This window comes from Pteropus medius, unplaced genomic scaffold (assembly GCF_902729225.1).
Source record: "Pteropus medius unplaced genomic scaffold, Ma_sr-lr_union100, whole genome shotgun sequence".
NCBI classification, from domain to species: Eukaryota; Metazoa; Chordata; class Mammalia; order Chiroptera; family Pteropodidae; genus Pteropus; species Pteropus medius.
The window spans coordinates 4,772,704-4,794,894 of record NW_024342467.1 but is presented as its reverse complement, the minus strand read 5'-3'; the positions used below and the strand labels follow the sequence as shown (position 1 = coordinate 4,794,894).

At 31.8% G+C, this 22,191-nt stretch overlaps 1 protein-coding gene and 1 pseudogene across 7 annotated transcripts in view; both read left to right on the top strand.

Moving 5' to 3' along the window:
• DGKB (diacylglycerol kinase beta) overlaps positions 1-22,191 on the top strand; it is a 581,858-nt gene that overhangs the window by 282,546 nt on the left and 277,121 nt on the right. The window lies entirely within an intron of this gene.
• Positions 6,186-6,304, top strand: LOC120602697 (uncharacterized; annotated as a pseudogene).

The window sequence follows — 22,191 nt, the reverse complement described above, 5'->3', positions numbered from 1 at the left end:
TATAGTTACTGTTTACATGATATAGCTATTTTCCATCCATTTGCTTTCTTCCTATTTGTGTTTCTGAATCTAAAGCATGTTTCTTGTAGACAGAATATAGTTGGATCTTGTTTTGTATCCAGGATGACAACCTCTGCTATTTAGTGCAAGTGATAATCCTTTCATATTTCTGTAATTATTGATATGGTTTTATTCATATCTGTGATTTTGTCTTTGTTTTCTTTAGGTCTCATGAAATTTGTTCCTTTCTTCCTTAATCCTTGTGTGTGTATGTGTGTGTGCGTGTGTGTGTGTTTAACAAATTTTTGTTTGGTACCATTTTTATTTCTCTGATTTTTTTTTGTGTGTGTGTGTGACAGCAATGGAGGTACACTTTACATACTCTATACTTTAAGTGAATAATTCAGTGGTTTCTTATTGTTCATTTACAGTTAATACCAACTCCCATCTTCAGTCGTAGATGACGAGTGATATACTTTCTGTCTCTATAAATTCGTCTTTTCTGGACATTTTATGAAAATAGAACCATACAATATGCAGTCTTTTGCATCTGTTTTTTTCTCTTAGCATAATGTTTTAAGTTTATTAATATAAGAGTATACATTAGTAATTCATCTTTTTAAAAACTGCTAAATGGTGTTCTACTGTATGGGTATATCAAATATTGTATATCATTTTATTAACTAATATGTATTCGGATTATTCTCAATATGAGATATTATAAATAATGCTTCATTCACATATATTTCTTTTTGTGGACACATATCTTCATTTCTCTTGGATAGACTCCTAAGAGTAGAATTGCTTAGTTGTTTGTCAAGTATTTGTTTAACGTTTTAAGAAACTGCAAATCTTTTTTTCAAAGATGTTGTACCATTTAAAATCCCAGCAGCATTATGTGAACATTTGTACTCCTTTACATCCTCACCAGCTCGTGATATAGTCTGTCTTTTTTATTGTGGACATTGTAGTAGGTGGTAGTAGTATCTCATTATTATTTTAATTTGTATTTCCCTAATAACTAATGATTGTGGAATATTATCCATTGATATATCTTCTTTGATGAGATATATATTCAAATCTTTGGCCCATTGAAAAAATGTGTCTTTTGTCTTATTGTTGATTATAAGAGTCCTTTGTATAATCTGGATATGATCCCATTATCAGGTATATATTTGAAATATTTTTCTCTAGTCTGTAACTTGTATTTTCCATTTCTTACTGGTGTTTTTGGATGTATAATAGTTTTAATTTTAATTAAGTTCAATTTATTAATTTTTTTGTGGCTCATTCTCTTGGTGTCATATCTAAGAACTCTGTCCAACCCAAAGGTCAGGAAGATTTTTTCCTATATTTTTGCCTGGAAGCTCTATAGTTTTAACCTATTTATTTAGATGTGGAATCAATTTGAATTAATTGTTGTATATAGTTTGAAGAAAGTATCTGGTTTTTGTTTTTGTTTTTGTTTTTTTCTGCATATTGATATCCATTATCTCAATGTTATTTGCTAAAAATTTTATCTTCTTCCCCATTGAATTAATTTGAGATCTTTGTCAAAAGTCAATTGACCATAAATATAAGGGTTTATTTGGGACTCTTAAATTTGTTCTTTTGGTCTACATGCTTATTCTTATGCCAATACAACACTCCAGTTGCTATTGAGTTATAATGTTTTGAAATCATATAGTGTAAGTCCTCCAATTTAGCTCCTCTTTTTTCAAAATTATTTGACTGTTTTGGGTCCTTTTTATTTCCATATATATTATAGGATCATCTTGTCCATTTCTCCAAACTATTCTGCTGGCATTTTAATAAAGATTTCATTAAATTTATAGGGCATTTCTGCAGAATTGCTGTCTTGACAATACTACTTTTTCCAATTAATGAAGATAAAATGTGTTACTTTATTTAGAATTTCTTCAATTTTCATAGCAAAGTTATGTAGTTTTCATTGTACCAGTCTTTTACTTTTTTGTTAAATGTATTCCTAAGTATTTTAATCTTAGAAACTATTGTATGTGAAATTTTCTTGATTTTACTTTAAGATTGTTCATTGCTAGAATATATAAACAATTGATTTTTCTATACTTGTTTTTCTATTCTCTGACCATAGTAAACTCATTTATTAATACTAGTAAATTTTTGTTGGACTTGTTGCGTTGGGATTTTCTATATACAGGATCAGCTCCGCTGCAAATAAAATATTCTTTTTCTTTCTTCTTTCCAATTTAGATTTTTTAACTTTTTTTGTTTTTCTTTATTCTTCTAGCCATAACCTCCCATAAAATGTTAAATATAAGTAGTCAAAGTGGATATTTCATTTCGCGTAGCAATTTTTCAAGGGATAGAGTCCCTCGAATATATTTGGGGACACAAGATTACTTTTTATATATATTTACCAATATAGAAATGTAGAAATAATTGTAAAATATTTGTGACACTATTTAGAAATGTTGTTAAACAGACTATAATTTCTTTTTATTCCATATTATGTAAGGTTTTTATATTTTTGCTCTAGATTTACATTATTTAGCTATACGATATATTTTTTCTGTCACTTTTTTAAGAAAACAACCTAGAAAAATAAATGGAGAAACTTGGTTTGTATCCATTCATGACAATTTCTGCTAGCTTCTTTATTTTAGGAGAAATCTCATCCTATAAAGAGCAATGAAATAGTAGAGGGAAAGGAAGACAAAGAAGAGGTTTAGTCTAATGGTAAATTACATAAATTATTCATGGTGAAACTGTTAAGAAGTCAGTTTGAACCACCTTGCTATATCTTGTATTAAGACACAGTTTTCTTCAGGAACTTAATATAATGGTAGCTTGATTTCATCTATTTTTCTATGATTTGCCCTATTTCATGGGGCACCCAATATTGTATAGTAAACTCACTTAAAGCATCTTTTCGTGTTTTGTACATGCTATGCACTTTTCAATTCTTACCCTTCTATAAAGGAGACAAGAAATTTAAATTGTAGGCTATATCTATTAAGAAGTGATCAAGGGAGGAGGCAACTTGAGAGATAAGTTATTGTATATACAAAATAATAAGCCACGTTAATTACTAGCTGTTTTCCTCAGACTGACCAAAAGCAGTATTCAACACATAATCCTCATTACCTCTGAAATTTTTGTTTCATAAAACAGTATATAGTAATTTATCTTCAAAATTAAGAGTGTAAAGATTCTTTTGGAAAAGAAATTGTAAATGTTTTTTCATTACTACACTAGAAAACGTAGCCTTAATAAAACTGCATTTCTTAGTAGAATTATTGACATTTTTTGTAAGGCAGAGACCTTTAATGAGATCTCAATCAAAGGACATACTTCAGTAATGATACATGAATTAATCAATGCTGATCAAATAAATCTACTCCAGGCCATTTTGGATTTCACTTTATAAGTAGCCGCTCAGGTCAAAAGATTAACAAGTTCATAAATGAATACTAATAGCATTTCGCTTGACTATGCATTTGTATCTAGCTAATTGTACAAGACAATATTTGAAAGTACTTCAGATTGCAATTTATTGTAGTGTTGAATTCCTTAGAGAAGGAATTCAATAGCAGGCAAAACAACATAAATCAAGGCTTAATCTAAATAAACCATGCAAAAATACTTAGTTATATTGTGTTTCATGAAATTAAGAGAGAAAATAGACAAATACTAAATAGTAATACTAAGACTATTTTGAAAAACACAGCAAAAAATTTGAAAGTAACCAAATTCTATTCTGATAGTATTATCATTTCTTCAAATGCTGTCAAATCATACTTATTCCTTAGATAAATAACTTTTATTAATTGCTCAATGATATTTTCATGGAGAGTGACAACATTAACACTTTCAGAGGTCCAAGCCAATATTATATATAAAGTATTATCATAATTACTTTGTGATGAGAGCAATATAATCTTTATTTCAGGTCTCATATTATTGGTGCTTTCAATTACGTTATCAAAGAAGAAATAGTTACTTAAATCAACTTTCGAGATCATTAATTTTTAGCACCATCGATCAATAAAATAGTTGATCTTCATCTTTTATAATGAACACATGTATAAATTATAGTCTCCCCACATCTTTCTCTTGGTGTCCATCCTTGCCACTCGACAATTTCTGTATTTGTTTCAGGGGTTTCTACATTCAGCCTGTATGAGATACATTTTAAGGGGAGTATATTTTATTATTCTCTTTTCAAACTTAAAGTAGAAGCTTTGAAAATAAATTTAAGTAAATATCTTTAGTGTATTTCAATATCATTGTAAATAGTTATTTAGACAGTTCTCACGTCACTTAGTAATTTCAGTAAGAAGACAATGAGAGTATGTAAAAGACTCCTACTTGGACTCTGCCAGTTAGTCATGAAGTTAAGCTACACTCTTGGTCTGGATTAAGCCACTAAATTCCAGTTCAGTTGATCCATTTCTAAACTCCACCTCTTTTGATATTACAATATTAGTTCTACTTCTCTATCCCTGTCTCAATTATTTAACCGTATTGTTTTTTAAAGAAATATGCAATGAAATTACACAAGACTATTAAAAGATACAATGGCACTTCTCTATTTTATAGGTAAACTGTAACAATCCTTATTTCAGATACTGATTACCTGTCTTGCAAAATATATATCCCCATTCATATTTTTAATAAATTATGTAATATTTTTGGTTAATGTATTTATGTACTATTAGTATAATATAGTGATGATTATTTTTTCTGTTATCCCTTCATAAAATGTATATTACAGTATAGCTACTCTGAAATTACTGTTCAGGAGAACCACAATACAAATACAATTTCTACAGATTACTTCATAATTATACTTCAAGTTACCATGTAGTTCAATGACTAATCACCATGTTACTTGCAATTTTTATATCTTGTAAGCCTGTAGTTTAAAAGACAGAAATAATCAGATAATTAGCCTTTGATTACATGGTACTCACCCTGTTCTTAAACGTACTTAAATGGTCAATAATTACCATGTAATTACAGAGCAATTATTGTAGTGCATTCACACCACCATATGTAAGGCACTGTCAGTGATTTCATCCCCTATGTTTAGGGATTTATGACTCAGGCATAGAAAGGTCACTGCAAGCTGCATTGGGGAAAAACTGCCTGAGAAAGTGGGGTCATTTTGTAAAGGTGAGAGCAGGTGGCAATGCAGTGGAAAGACCGATTAAAGAAAAAGAGTGGTGACTTTTTTCTGAGATTTTTGACATAGCTAATAAATGTGAAATATGTGCAGGTAGAGAAAATCCAGAGTTTATAATGACTTGAAATTTTCTGAAGTCCATCAACTTGTTCTTTTCGGCAAGCCATTTTTGCTAAGGTATCTTTTTTCACTTTACCCAAAGATGCTTTTTTTTTTTTTTGGCTGCTAATAGACCATTTTAAGTTACATAGTACAAGGTTCACAGACTAAAACTTTCCATTTCACTTCCATATAGCAAGAAGTTTTAAGTGCCAGCACCTGGCACCTCAGCAAAAGATCATACTTAGCACATTTTCTTTTTATTGAGTTGTTGCATGGCAAGAATTGATAATTTTCCACTCTGAAAGTAAAAAAAAAAATACTGCTTTAAAAATAGTTTTACATAGTTGTATTTTCCTACTGAGCTATGTAATTAATTTAATTCTGTAATGTTTTATTTTCTACATGTTTATTTTCATTACAATCATATTTCATCAAAAGGAATTGGCATTATTTTCGTTAACAGGGAAAATTTATATTTTAACCCAACCAAACTTATAACACTTTATGGTAATATTGTCTATACTTTCTTTGAAACTTCCAAAAATGATTCAGACAGGGTTACGCACATTAAAGAACCCCAGGAAAAATGAGTTGAAATCCATTTTAACCTTAATTCTTTCAGTGCATTCTCTAGTGCCAAAATTGGCAAAGTTGCTGATTCACCAGCAAATTGCCTATTTACTTTTACAATTTTTAAATTTTCAGCTTTCCTTTGATTGGAGATGCTAAAAGCTAAGAAGACTACAAAATAGGGGGAAAAAATTCCTCAACTTAAGCCTCAGGTATTTATTCAGGTTTCATTCTATCCCAAATGCTTTTCTGTATATAGTGGACAATGAAGAACAAATGAGCTTTCTATGTAATTGTAGAGTTGATATCAGTCATTTTAGAGATCAGTGCTAAGATATGCAAGCAGGTCTACAGCCATGCTATCCTGAACAAGCCCGATCCCATCTGATCTTGGAAACTAAGCAGGGTCGGGCCTGGTTAGTACTTGGATGGGAGACCACCTAGAAAGACCAGGTACTGTAGGCATTAAAAAAAAAAAAAAAGATATGCAAGCAAATTCAAGACCATCTTTGAACATAAATGCTGAGGACATTTAGAATAAGATAAAAATCCTTGAAAACTAAATAAATGAATTGAATGTGTCATTACTTATAGGCTTGGTAAGTACACAAAAGTAGGTCAGTTAGCTCTTTAAGCAACTATACTTATTTATCATTATCATTTAATTTTTTTTTTTAAAAAAAGGATGGGAGAAATAGGTAAACTGTTAAGTAAAAAGTAGTATTAACTTATATCAAAGTGTGTGTGTGTGTGTATTTACCTCTGACCAATTTTGGTTTGCAGATATGAAGGCTTAAAATTCATTATTTTTCTATGATTAATTGCTCTACATGAAGAAAAGTTCAAAGCAATTTGATGAAAAATGCATTGCTTGCCATCCTACCATTTCCTTGGGCTTTATAAGCAATTCGAGGTTTTAAACAGCAGCTTATTACTGTGGCACTCTTACAGATCCTCACATTCAGCACACATTACTTGAAATTATTTATTTTAAAATTGTTTTTAATTGAAAAGCTATTTCTTATCATAGTACCTTCCTCAGATCCATAATTTCTTTTGTTTTGTTTGATTCTTCTTCTTATTTGTGTTATGATCCTTTGGGAGTACTTAGAATTCAGGCAGATGTAAATCGAAACTCACTTTAAAGTTTTAGTCCTCAGTGAGGGGTGACTGTGTCTCTCCAATGACATCTGGCAGTGCCTGGAGACATTTTTGTTTGTCACAACTTGGTAGGGGAATATTACTGGCTTCTATTAAGTAGAGACCAGAGATGTTGCTAGATATCCTACAATATACAGTACAGCTCTCCGCCAAATTACTCAGCCCAAATTCCATAGTGCTGAAGTTGAGAAACCCTGCTTTTAAAGAATGAGTATACATTGATCTTAAAAGTTTATAAGAAATCACATGTTATTTTAGCAGAATGTTTTTCCTCAAAATTATTTAAAATATATACAAGTGAAGAAAATTATATTTGAATTTAAAAGTAATATTACAAAAAATGTAACAGAAAAATTAGTCTACTTGGCTTTTTGGGAGTGGGCACATATTTATCAGCATATATAAAATGCCATACTAAATCAGTATTCTTAATGCCTTAAAATTTCCCCTTTTTAATGCTATTTTTCTTTAAATAATGTTCCTTTATAACTTAACTGTGGACCTAATTGTTATGATGCTATTAATACAGATTAATAAATCCTGGAAAATATATTGAGATAGATAGTTAGCTTAGTAAATTAAAAAGAGACCAAAAATATTTTTTCTGTTGCAAAAAGAAAACTATTTTTCTCTCCCTACTGATTACTTCTTTTGAATTGTTAACGTCTCTGCATCCATTACAGCAATTGGATCATCACATCTAGCCTACTATCAACAATGTTATGAGTCTAATTTAAAGGTCATTAGACCAAGTCACTTAAGTGACCTGCCAAGGACATGTACCCAATCATTAGCTGAGAGAGAATCCCTTGTTGGGCAGAATAATTTTTCCTCTGCTACTTAATGGAGACAACTTGATAACACTTTTCAGGACATGGTATAAATGTAGCAAAAGAGTGTAATTTCCAGAACAGTCGTTTGTATTTTCAGAGGTCTAACGCAGACTACTCAAAATGTCTTCTTTTTCATTTGGGACTAAGGTCACATATGCACCTTAGTGCTGCACTGGAACAAATCAAGATGAAGTTTAGAATCATGCATAAAGAAGTTTTTAATTGGAGCAGGAGATTGGACAAAAGAAGAAATATTGACCTACTTGTCTTAGAAATGGTTATTCTATTTTTATTTGTGGCAAGCCAGCAAACCAGAGATTATAATTAAAAATAACTTACCAAAGTGGTTCAAAGTAGTAATAGTAAAAAAAAAAAAAAAAAAAAAAAAAAAATCGTTTTATTAGAGAAACCTTCAACTATACTAGAAAATGGAGAAAAAGATATAATGAAGATAATGTACTTATCAAGCAGCTTCAATAATGAGCAACATCTTGCCAACCTGTACTTGTCTATAAATATTTTGTATGTCTTTAACTGCTAAGGGAATTTTATTTATTATGCAGCTACCGTGCTTTGATCATATCTAACAAAATTAACAATGATTCCTTAATATTTTCACAATTCCTATAGGAAACAGATGGCACATTCTAATTGGGATCGTTTAAAGTAGAGTTTAAGAAATGAACTATTTTGGGGAGAAGTAGGTAGGGTCTGGGGGATAACATAAGTGACAAAAGATAGTTCAGTAGCTTGGCTTGGATCTGGGCAAAGTGTTGCTTTTACTATACTTTTATCCTGGAATTGAACAAGGAGTGCGAGCAGTTACTTAATCTCAGAGAAAGGAACTATAACCAATCCACTGGGAATGCTGTTTTCCAGAAACATTGAATTTTTTTCAAGTTTAAATTTAAATTGTTAATATATCTCCTAAGAAACTTTTAGAATATGAAATACTTATATTTTGGATATAATGCAATAATTATAAAATACAAAAATTTAGTAGATAATCAGTTTCTCAGCTCTTATTAAATTAACATTAAACAAACATTTTTAAAGTTGCCATTTGAGGAGGTACAAAACAATCAGTTTATTCAGTATGCCTGTGTGCCTCCATCCAGGGCTGAGGAGTGCAGGGAGATGAATAATTATTAGTTCTAGTTATATGATGCATACTATAATAAATATTTTCTATGTAATATATCATTTAGTTATTACAGCAACACACTATAGAAGATATTATAATCCCTATTAACATGAGGAATTGAAAACAGAGAGAGGCTAAGAGCAGAGCTTCTATATTTAACAGAATTAAGTTGAATTAGATTTTGACAAATGTTAATACATATTGTTACCACTAGCAAAACCACTAAGAAAATAACATATAATTTTAAAAATCAGCAGAAAGATTAACTTGATACTCTAAAAATATTTGAAAGAAGGCAATAAAGGAGATGTAGAAGAACAAAAAGTCATGAGACATAGGAAACAGTAACAAAAATAGCATACATAATTCTAGTGATATAAATACTTACATTAAACTGGAATGGAACAAATACCCAACTCAAAAAGCAAAGATTGTAAGAATGGATTTAAAAAGTGAGCCTCTTATATGTTGTATATAAGAGGCTCACATTAAATTTAAATGCATAAATAGGCTAAAAACATAATGGTAAAAGAAATACCATGCAAACAGTAACCATAAGAGAACTGGAGTGCTTAAAGATGAGAACTATGACAAAGAAGATTTTATGACAATTATCAGTAGGTTCTAAACGTATATGCACTTCTAAATGGGGTGCCCCTAAACGTATAAAGCAAGAACTGAAAGAGTACAAGGAGAAATGGAAATTTTAACAGTGTTGCCTGGATTTTTCATTCTTCCATGCTCAGTAATTTATAGGGAAACTAGACTGAAAGTGGCAAGGATACAGGAGTCTTGAACAACACTATCGACCAACTAGATTAAATTGGCATATAAGGAACACTCCACCAAGTTACTGTAGAGTACACACATTCCGTTCAAACATTCACACTCATGGAACATTTTCCAGTAGAAATCATTTGCTGTTCCACAAAACAAGTGCCAATGAATGTAAAAATATTGACGTCATACAAGGTGTTACTTTGACCACAGCAAAATTATATTAAAAATATAACAAATAATGGGAAACCCCAGATAGTGAAAATTTAAAAAGAGACTGCTAATCACCCATGATCAAAGAAAAATCATGAAGATAATTTAAAATATTTTTAACTAAATAGAAATGAACCCCAACATGAAAAAATTAGGGATGCCGCTAGAGCAGTGTTTAGAGAGAAATTTAAAGATGTAAGTGTCTATATCAGAAAAGAAGAAATCGCAGACTTAAATTTTAATCTTAAGAAACCAGAAAAAGAAAAGCAAACTAAACCCAAAGGAAACAGAAGTAATGACAAATATTAGAGCATAAGTCAATGAAATATAAAGTAGAAAAATAATAGAGAAAATCAATGCAACCAAAGATTTGTTTTTTGATAAGATGAAAAAAAAACTGACAAATCTTAGCTAGACCAACCAAGAAAATATGAGAAAGAAGCACATTACCAAAATTTAGAATAACCTTCTCAAAGAAAACTGGCAAAAATCCTTGTGAATTTGGGTTAAGCAAAATGTGCTTAGACACAATGGTAAAAGCATGGCCCATAATTTTAAAATCAATAAACCAGTAAAATTAAAAAATATTCGCCCTTTAGAAGACATCATTAGAAAATGAAAAGACGAGGTAGAATGGGGAAAATATTTTTAAATCACATATCTGATAAATGTCTTTTTACAGATTATATTAATAAATTTTATCCAAGAATCATAAGACACAACTGAATTTTAAAAAAATGGACAAATGACTTGAACAGACATTTCACCAAAGAAGATACTTTTAAAGGTTAAGCACATGAAGAACACATTATTAATCATTAGGGGAAATGCAAATTAAAATAACGTGACACTACTACATACTCACTAGGAGGCTATAATCAAAAGCCAGATAACATTAAGTGATGGAGAGAATGTGCAAGACAGAATTCTCATTAATTTCTGGGAGGTTAAGTGAAACAGCCACTTTAGATAACAGTGTGGCACTTTCTTAAAAAGTTAATTCCACACCTAGAAATATACTCAAGAAAAATTAAAATTTGTGTCCATGCATTACTTGTATGTTTATCATACTTCAGGCTCATGATTTTTTCCTTTTCATTGAAACAGAAGACATGGTATGTAGGTCAGTGGAGAAGCAGCAACAGCAGCATAACATGGGAAAGTAGTGGAAATGCAAATTTTAGACCCTACCCCAGACCTACGAATTCACAAACTCTGGGCCAGGCATCCAACAATCTGTATTTAACAAGACTCCTAGGTGATTCTGGTACATGCTAAAATTTGAGAGACAGCTTACCTTTAAATTCCTTTAGTGGTGTATTTCTTTCTCCTGAGAAAAAGCTCATATCACCTAAGTCCCCATAAGCCAAATACTCTTTTAAAAATGGTTTTTAAAATGTTGAAGAGACAAAGATATAAAAAACATTACATATAAAATCTAAATTTCACAATTCTTTTGAAAAAATCACAAAATGAGACAATACTGCCCTCGTCTTGCCTATGTGGAGTATTGAGCTTGAACAGACTCTGAGTATTCCTTGAGGCAGCATGGGTTTTTCAGTGTGCCACACAACTTTCTCCATCTTCACTATCTATATGGACCTTCACAATCTGATTTGCTTACTCTTGATCTTCAATATAACCCTAGACTACTTGAGTAGAAATTATACGTTTTGGAAAGTACAATGAATTCTTCAGGTATGCAAGAAAGTATTTTTAAGATAGTATTGCTATAATGGTTCTGGAGGAGAGTATATATAATTAGGTTACCAATCCATGATAAATTTTATATTTGAATATTTAAATAAAACATTTTGCAGTTATAATAAAATGTTATGGAATGCAAGTAATAGTTGAGTTTTTCAACTAGTTGAATTAATTTAATTTTATAGTCATATTTTTTAATTAGTCCAATTACTTTGTTCAAATTATGTGCTTTATTTGGTTTACTTTTCTGTTTCATGTGCTAGGAATTCCAACAATAGTTTACTCATTCCTAGAATGATAGATTGTTTTGTTTACTTGTGAAACAATTGTTTCTTTTTTTTTTTAATTCTAACTTTTACCCTAGCAATTTGGAATGAGTAATCTTTTTACAGTTCTCAAATAACCCTGTCATTTATTCATAATCCAAGTAGCTTTAAGAAAAATAGTCAAGATGATTATTTAAATAATTTAATGATAAAGTTCTTATTTTTAGATGAAAAGGCATAAGGTTGAGTATATTGGCCAGATTGCAGCAATGTTGTGTGTATACTTTGATGTTAGACACTTGAAATGTGAAATTTATTGATTTTTTTTTCTCTCTGATTCATACATTTTTGGATGAGGTGCCTAAATTCTTTTTGAAACCAGTTGATGTGCAAGTTAATAGATAAATGAAAAGATAATTTAACAAATTTTAATTATTAAACATGTTAGATTGTTTGATTCAGTTTCTGATTTATTCATAATAATAGAGAGAAAAAGTGTTTGGTCTGCCTGTCGGGAACACCTAAAAGACAATCTATCTCAAAGCAAACAACTTCTTAACATGGGACCTTGAACTCTGCCATAACTGATTTTGTTATTTTCCTGGTAAATAACCACAGAATCTGCTATAATAAGTTTTCTCAGAGATGTTGAGTATTTCCATTTTTATTTTTGTTTTAATATTTGTTATCTGACATTGTAACATTCAAAACATGGGAAGTGTTACTTAAGAAGTATTTATTGCTGAGGAAATGTCCCAGCTTTGACTGGGAGATCTTGAGGTCACTAACCCTTATTTTAATTATCTTTTAAATGGGAAATTAATAGTACCTTTCTTGTAAAGCTGTGGTAAAAATTAATTGAGAACATTCATTTCATTACTGTATTTGATACAGGGTAAGATTAAAATTATGTTTATTTTATACAAAATATGATCTCAATATGTGTTAAGTAATATCTTCATGATTATGATAAGTATCTGTTTTGCTAATAAAAGAAATATTGAATTATTTGCTTGTTTTATAATTAGGTTACCAATCCATAATAAATTTTACATTTGAATATTTAAAAAAAGATATTTTGCAGTTATAATAAAATGTTATGGAATGCAAATAATAGAAATATTAGAATGCAGATAATTAGAAATATTCGCACATTGTCCAAATAATGCTGTTGATAGTACTAGTGTTCTAGTTGTGTGTAGCTTTTAAGAAAGTCAAGTTAATATTCTATTTTTTAAAAGTCATTTTGAGGTGGGAATATGATCCTCATTTTTGTTTTCATTTGTCAGTGCTGAATTTAAATTTTTAAATTTTGGAAGACAATTTTTATTCACTTTTTTTGAACATGGGGGCAGGGAGTACCTGCATGATTCAGTAAGGAGATCGAAGTTTGATTTATTATTTACATCACAATTTAGAAAGCTATTAAAGAATTTCATTGGCTAGAACCACAAAAGCTTTGTGATTTAAAGAGTACCCCAACATAATTAGTTCTCAAGTTAATTAGTAGATTTTGTTGGCATTTTATACATGTTTAACATTTATCATTTATCTTATGGATATAAAGATTTAATTTGCATTGAAAAGAAATGGAGCTTTAAAAAGAGATTCAGACTGTTTTTTTTTTTTTTGTAAATAACTGCATAAAAATGTCTGAAGACCAAAAGCAATAGCAGCGAATTAAGGTACAAAATAGCAGGTAGAACATTTTAGCCACCAGCTATTAATAGAACATATTAACTGTTTAGAATATTTTTATATTTAGAAAACCACCCATATGCTCATCTTTTAAATTTCTTTCTATCCCCCTTTCACTAAATGAAACATTATGTTAGGTCCTAGGGAGTATATAAAGATGAACACCATTTAGTTCTACCTGTGAAAACACTTACAATCTAATAAAATGTTATACAGTTGACTCTTGAACAACATGGGGTTTAGGGGAGCCGAAATCCCCTGTGCAGTCAAAATCTGTGTAGAACTTTTGCCTCCCAAAGAGCTTAACTACTAATAGCATACTGTTGGCTGGAAGCCTTACTAATAACATAAACAGTGGAGTGACACATTTTGTATGCTATATGTATCATACTGTATTCTAAATAAGCTGGAGAAAACAAAATGCTATTAAGAAAATCATGAATAAAATACATTTATAGTGTTTATTGAAAACACTTGTAATAAAAACGTTTCCTTTAACCTCAGTGCTTAAAATTCAGTAGATGTATTAGAAATATATTTTTTAAATAAAATTGTTGTGTTGGTACAATATGAAAATATAGGTAATAGTATCTGAGTCTTAATTGCTCCCAGAATTAGATAAAGTTTCTCTGAAAGTCAAGCAAATAAACTCTCAAAGATCCTCTCTTCATCATGCTCATATGCTCAGAAAGTGGGAATTACAACAAATTTGCATTTGATAAAAGCAGAATAAGCTGTTGACATAAATATAATTACTTTGAACAGACACTTTCAGCGACTATGCCCCATGGCGATGAAAACAACTTTTTATTTTATTTTTAATTAAACATAATAACCCCAAAATGTGGTCAAACCTACTTAATACAGGTAGAAGATAGAATAATAAAGTATAGGTTCTGTCTTAATCACTCTACTCTATTAAATATTAAAGGTCTGTTATTAATAGCACTTTTATAATGGATGTAATTTTCTACCTTGAATGAAAACCTCATCTCCTTTCATGTGTTCATTGCTGAAGTTATATAATCTTTTCAATTCTGAATCTTATACCAAAGGAATTTTCTTTTGACTATGTGCCATGTCTTCTTTGTATCAGTCCCAGTTCTTGACTTGTACTAAATGCTCAACAGTTGCTCAATGAATGAATGAATGAATGACCACATGATTGAATAGAATGAAGGAAGAAATAAAAAAGAGAATAAATTGCCACAGAGCAAATTAAATAAGTTATTTCAGGTTTTGGTGTGTAAACTTTTGCTATCAGGGAGATTTTATGTTTTGTGGTGTTTCAAACTGTTGTAGTGATTAGCTTGTTATAATTTATTTCTACAGTGTATTAATAGCCATTTTCTTAATTACATTTAGTAGGGAAAAGCTGGTAAAACTAAGTTTTTACAAGTTGTATATCTTAACTTGACAAAACCATGTAGTACTTACTAGCTTCTTTCTTTTGGGAATGGCTGGAAGCCACTCTCTATAGGAATGTTTTAAGACAAATAAAAGAGAAACTGAGTTTTCAGGATGAGATTTTAGAAAGAAGGCTTAAGAAAGCCACAGGCATTCTAATCCTACCTCATGTCTAAGTTGAACTTTTAGAGTAAGCCTATTTCTTGACATTTTAACATCTTTCAAGAAAAGAGTTATGATAAAACTTTACTCTCTGGGTAGTCTTTGAATATGTATCACTTATTAAAATCCTCCTTGGTAATCAAAGAAAGCCAAATAATTGTATCTTGTAAGAAAATAATGGTAAAGTGAACTTCTCAAACACCATTTTCTGTATGTTTGTTGTTCTGCAAGCGTGAGTATGTTGTTTTGGAAGTATGCATTCAGCCTTTGGTAAATGACAGGCAACAGACATAAATTTATGAGGAGTCAAAACTAAAGTGGTAGTGTGCTGTCTGATCATAGAAGTGACTAAATGTGTGTATTAAATGCTATAGAATTTACGTAAATTATGGAAATGTAAAAGAATTTAACCACTCACATACAAAGGGCAAGTTATTTTCTCCATGTTATATTGAAATCTCAAGCTTACATGCCAGTGATCATATAATAGATGCTCACGTGAAAATTGAATGTAATATTCCTACTCACACCTTAAATGGTAAAAATTATGTAAATAAACTAGTTCAGCTCTGTACAATAGCAGGGTGATAGGATAATAACAATAGCACTGGATTTGGGGCCAGACCTGGGTTAAATATATCACTCACTGAGTCACTTTGAACATAATAGGTTATTTAGGCTCCAAATGAATCTAAGCATTTTCCACCTTGAGAAGTTACTATGAACTTATTTAATAGATACTGTCCCTGAAATCAATTTAATAGGAATTGTCCTTAGTAAAGCTTATGAGTAAGAGATTCTGGGGGATTTTTACAACAGGTCCAAAGGGCCTTTGCTTCAATAATTCCACCTCATATTCCCAAGATTTCAAAATCTGCTTGTTCTTCTGTCCTTAAAAAAAATACTTTCTTTCTAATACACACCTTCAGGAGATACATTAGCTTAACTTAACTAAGTGATAATGATTTAAGAAATTTCAGGCAAACTGCCAAAATAGCAGGAAAGGGATTCTTTAAGTGGATGTTTCATTTAAAGAACTTCAAATCATGTACCGTCTATTTTATGTGCCCATAAGCTCAATTCTGATAAAGTTTACTAGTTTATAAAATAATACACTGTTGATCACACAGGCAGGCAGAAGGTCAAAGAAGAATATTTAAGAGAGCCACAATTTGAAGCCTATTGTGCAAATAATCTTTAGTCCTAGCGCATAGTTTATTGACATTTGTCTTCTATTTTTATTGTACAGTTTATATGAATAAATCCAAAATATACTTTTTCCTTTATTTATAACTGATAAACAGTTTTGTTTAAATGGGCTGCCTGATTGTCTTTTGAATAGTCACCTGGGTAAAGACAAAAGACTGAACACCAACCTTTGTAGAATTATTGCCTTGTAACTATCCTCAGCAACCAAAGGTGGTTTTAATTTTTTTTAAATTAATCTGTCACTGCTAGATTATTGTTGTTGACAAATCTGTGTATCTGTAAGTATGTACTATAAGCTTAGGATGGACAAGTGTTTGGACCTCCATGTCTGGGAATTATGCCATCAATACCCACAGTTGATTCACATGTTTTTTTTGGCTCTTTCCCCTCATGCCATCTGTGTGTTTGGCATTGTGCCTGCTTGCTAGTTGGTCAGACCTGTGCCAATATCTATGGATAGTACATAGAATGCTGCAAAATGTAGCATTTTAAAGAGGAAAACCTGCTTCAAGGGGCATCACATTGGTTCAACATATGGCCTTCTGAGGACACCTGAAGAGAAAGGGTGAACAAAGACATGGAACCCTCAGATACTCCCAAATAGCAAAAACAAAAAACAAAACAAAACAAAACAAAACCCACACACTGAAAGTCTCTGTGCAAAGTATGAAATAGAAACATCTTCATATACCTTATGACTTGACGTATTTAAGTCATATGCGGATTTTCCATGAAAATGTTGTTTAATAAGAGACCATTAAGATGTTTACATGGCATATTTAGTATTTCAGGAGCATTCCTGATAGTGTGCTCAAGAGAGTTAAGTAAAATTGGCAGTAATTGGAAAAAATATCAGAGCTTAAATGCTCTTAAATTTCGAGGGCCAGAGATTGGGATGCTAGGTTTTGTAATTGTCATGAAAAGCACTGAAAAATATATTTATCTTAATTTTTATGTCAGTGAGTGAGACTTTTAATAATATATATTTTGAATTAAGTTAGCTATGCTAAGTTATGCTGCAACAACAAGTAAGCCTTCAAATCTTTATGGCTTAACAAATAGTAGTTATATCTTGCCCATGGATCAGACACCTATTCTTTAAATAACCCAGGTACCAGGCACGTACAGCTAGCACCTTTGCCATAGTGTAAGTACATTGTCACCTTGGCATCATCCAGTGTACAGTGGGAAAGAGGACAAAAAAGAAGGAATCCTAGACACATAACTAGTCATGACTAGAATTGATACCTGTAACTGCTCTCACCTCCACTTAAAATCTACTGCCCAGCACTAGTCAGTGGTCAGCCTGCTAGGAAATATAGCTCTGAACAGAGAATCAGGGAGTAATGATATTTTGTTCACCTACTTTTAAACAATCCTGGACTGTCAGGATCCTTAGAGACCCCAGGTATGATCTCTTCAGAGGTCTGTGTATGGCTATCTAATTCTGTGATCGAAGTGCCTTGTAATATATAGCACATCTTTATTTTGTGGGTGAGTGAATGAACAAATGAATGAATGAATGAAAGAAAGCTAAACACCTGTTTACTTATCAGATCAAAAGAAGTTAAATGACTCAAAAATTTTGAGTTAGCTAGATATTTTGAATCCTGGTGCAACTGTGCCAATTTAGGGCATATCGTTTACCTTTTTATGCATAAATGTTTTGAAGCTAGAAAATTTAATCGTTCCCTTTAAGAGTTTAAAAAATGATTAAGAAGTAATTTTTGACTGTAGGAGTGTGTTTTTTGCCTCCAAAGAAATGTACTTTACATTAAAGTCTGGACTCGCTCTCAGCATGCTCTCTGGAGTTAGGACAACATCCTTCATGTGGGTGAGTTTGCATTTATTGATTTGTGGGAGGCCTGGAATTTTGTCCTTCCCTAATAAGAGGATTCTGCCAAAATCTTTATTCTGAGTTACAAAGAAGTGCAGTTAGTCATAGTGCAGTGCACAGTTTGAACTAGAGACTATACATTTAATAACACCATAAGTCCTGCTTCGTAGCACATACACTTGAAAATATTAGATGAGACCTACAGAACTATTTGGGTGTAGGTAAAAGTGAAAGGATTTTAAATCACTGTACTGGCAGGGAAGAATGTTGTTCTGTCTTTATAATCAGCAGTAAAGAGACCTGGAAATTAAATAAGTACACTGCAGATCAAGAGAGGGGATAGAGAATTTATACAAGGACATTTTAAAGAAGCAAATAAACTGGGCATTTGAGCATCATTCACATTCATATTGCCCCAACACTTTCTACTCCCAATCTTCTTGAGGACAATCTGCTAAAATATGTTTTCTGTTTGGAGAAGAGAAAGAGCCTAAAGGATATCGACATCTAAGGTAAATGATTTTATACACACACACACACACACACACACACACACAGTGAGGAGGCAATTTTAAATTGAGTTTTGGAGACAAAAATTGAAAAACATGGACTAAGCATTTTCAAAATCTTCACAAGGCAGTACACTTGTGACAGAAAGTAGTTTTCAAGATAAGGGAAGATGAGGATAAGTATGGGAAATCAAGTTAGAAAAAATTTTTAAGTATGTGAAATGAATAGGATATGAGTGCAAGAAATGGGACGTCATATCTGACTGAGCTCATATCTTGACCACAGCATGTGGTAAAGGAAGAGCACTGGACACCTTTACCATGTTACGAAAGCGTTTTCTCTGCTTCTGACCTTTAGAATTCTAGTCTTTGTTGTCTTGAGGATTTTAGCATGTTCAAGAGATGATATAGAGTTAACTAAATGACACTGATCACATTATACCTAATTTGTTAGGTTGAGAGAAATCATTTAGTTTTCAGTCACATATTGACTAGTGTAGATAGAGTCAAATCTTGGAAATTATCCACTAAAATATCTGCAAGTAAGAGTCTCTAAAATAAAAATTAACTTCAAGTCAACCATGGACTTTTTGTGGGATTCGTGTCTTTTTCTATTTGATTTAGAGAAAAGCAGTACTTTGGGTAACTTTTTTGTTCGTATGCTGGCAACTTATTGATGTGGGTTATCACTTGCTTCAGAACATTCGTAAGTAGAAGAGTGCTTAAAAGTTTACAATACCTTAGAAATCACATCTCAAATAGATGAATGATACTCTGTGAATCACAAGGAATAGCTATAGGACATAAAAAAAAAAGGCAACAAGTTCATCTCTAGATGCATCTTAGCTGTAAACCTCTAGCCACTCCTCGTTTGTCAATACGGAACTTTAATGAGTCCGGATAAGAAGCTAGTCAATGGATATCCATTTAGCTAGTGATAATCTGAACTCCAGCTGATTGTCCTAGCAGCTGTGTGACTTCATTACCATTAGAAAGGCATACAGCCAAGCCAGCTGGTACCCAAACAGGCTACTCAATACACAGAGCATATCTATTTGTTGGTTTACACATCAGAATTACACAAGGCTTCATGAAAAGTTTGGAGTATAAAATAGAATCTGCATAAAGATTTAATTTAAAGGGCTTATCATTACTATGCCAAGTACAGCTAGTTTGTTTTGTTTCTATATGATATAGTATATTATGGTTGTTTTCGGTTCTTCCATAAATGCAGCCTACATGCAAAATTTGCATTTAGATACCAAACATAACTGCACATCATAATTTCCCAGTTAAGAAAACATCTTTTTGGTTGTGTTTGTTTTAGTGCTTACAACAGTGCATTTTCATTTTTTAAGGCGGCTTTAATAGAAAACAGTTTCAGGAACTTTTTAATAGCTAGTTTACCTTCCATCTGTCCCTTTCTGCCCTCGATGCCACTGTCTAGATCAGAACAGTGTTGGCTGTCCTTTGCACTTTTGTGAAAGTTTCCTAACTGGTGTTGGCCCTCTAATCTCTCCATGCTTTACATTACTCAGAAAATTGTCTTGAATCTCATCCTCATTGCATAGAGCAGTATTTTGTAGGATAGTCTCTGGCAGTCTGCACCAGAAGCAACTGGAATGCAGATTTTAGCCCCTTTTCAGATCCACTGATTAAGTCTGAGTTAATCTTATTACTACTAATCTTCGAAAACTAATTCTATAATAATGATACTGCAGGTAATAACCTAATTCTTGACTTGAGGGTACTCCCAATTTAATCAAATGATTAGCACAGAAATAAAAATGAGTCAAAATATAGATTATGATATAAATTCAAAATATGTGAAAAATTACATTATGTAAGTAATCCTTACAGTGTTATAGGCGAGAGAAAGCAATTTGTTAAAGCCACAATCTCCTTTTCAGCATAACATGATAGACAAGAATTAATCAGTTCCTGGAGAGATAGTCACACAAATGTAGAGCTGAATTTTGGAAATGATTGTAATAAGCATGTCTTACCAAACACATCTCTTTCAAAGAACAATATCAAGCAGGTCTTATATAGATGTTGAAGTACATAAGAACTTTGTATGTGTGTGTGTAAAATTGAGCAGCAAAAAAAAAAAAAAAAAAAAATGGCAGAGGTACAGGCATACAGATGTTTCTAAAGCAAGGACTCACCACAACATATAGTCACATAAATTAGATCCTAGAGAGGCATATAATCACAAGGGGAAAAAAGACAAGAACATAATTACTGGAGTGAAAGTAAAAAGTCAAAGGACAGAGCAAAGCTTTTCAAATGTTAAGCTGTCTAGTGGTGCTTTCATTGATTCCAGTTTTCTATAAGTAAACCAATCCTTGAAGGGAATTTTGGAAAGAGTTCAAACTGAAGGTATTAGAAAGCTCTCGGGTGAAGGAGAAAGGAAATCTGATAGAATACCGGGTAAGAGTTTTCAGACAGTAGAAATTGTGCTGGGCTTTGAATGATTAATGCAAGAAGCAAGAGAGGTTTTGCAGTTGGGATGCACTGTGATGGCAGTGGTGGTATAGATTATATCATATTTTCAAGGGCTACATAGCCCTAGGAGTTTTAACTGGAATTATAAAACCCAAGATAATCTAAACCTAATTCGTCAATCTAATGTCAAAATTTGTGATCTTTATATTTCTGTCCATTATATTTAATGCTCCAGCTTTTGTAAATAACATTTTAGTACCAGAAAAATAAGTATTACAAAAAATATTTCAGAATCATAAATGAATACCGAAATGACAGTATAGGTGTATATTGCTTACTTAAGAGTTATTTATTGCTGTGTAACAAACTACTTGATCATGTAATGTCTTAAGCAACCATTTTGTTTTGCTTATAATTTTGTAAGGCAGAAATTGGGAATGTGATCAGTGGGTGATTTATCTCTGCTTCATGGACATTCACTCTGGCAGCTGGGCCTGGAGGATCTATATCCAAAATAGTTTCTTCACTCATGTCTGGTACCTTCGTTCTGCTTGTCTTTTCTCTTTTTCTCCCTGATGAGAAGGCCTCTCTGTATTCTCACAGCATGGAGGTCTCAGGTTATTTGGGTTTCTTACATGGAGGCCAACTCGCCCCCAAACAGACATTTCACCAACAAACTTTCCAAGGACACAAGTGGAAACTGTAAGACATAGAATATCACTTTCACTGCATTCTGTTAGTCAAGCCCAGATTCAAGAAAAAAGTAATAGACTGCGTCTTTTCCTGGGATATGATGTGTGAACAGATAAGGATAGAATTAATTACAGCCAGTACTGTGACAAGCTACTACATTGACCCTCTTGCCCCCTAAATTTATGGCCATGTCATATGCAAAATATACTAACCATCTCCCAACATCCCCAAAAGCCTTATCCCGTTATGGCATCAGCTCAAAGTCTAGAACCTTATTTCAATCAGTTC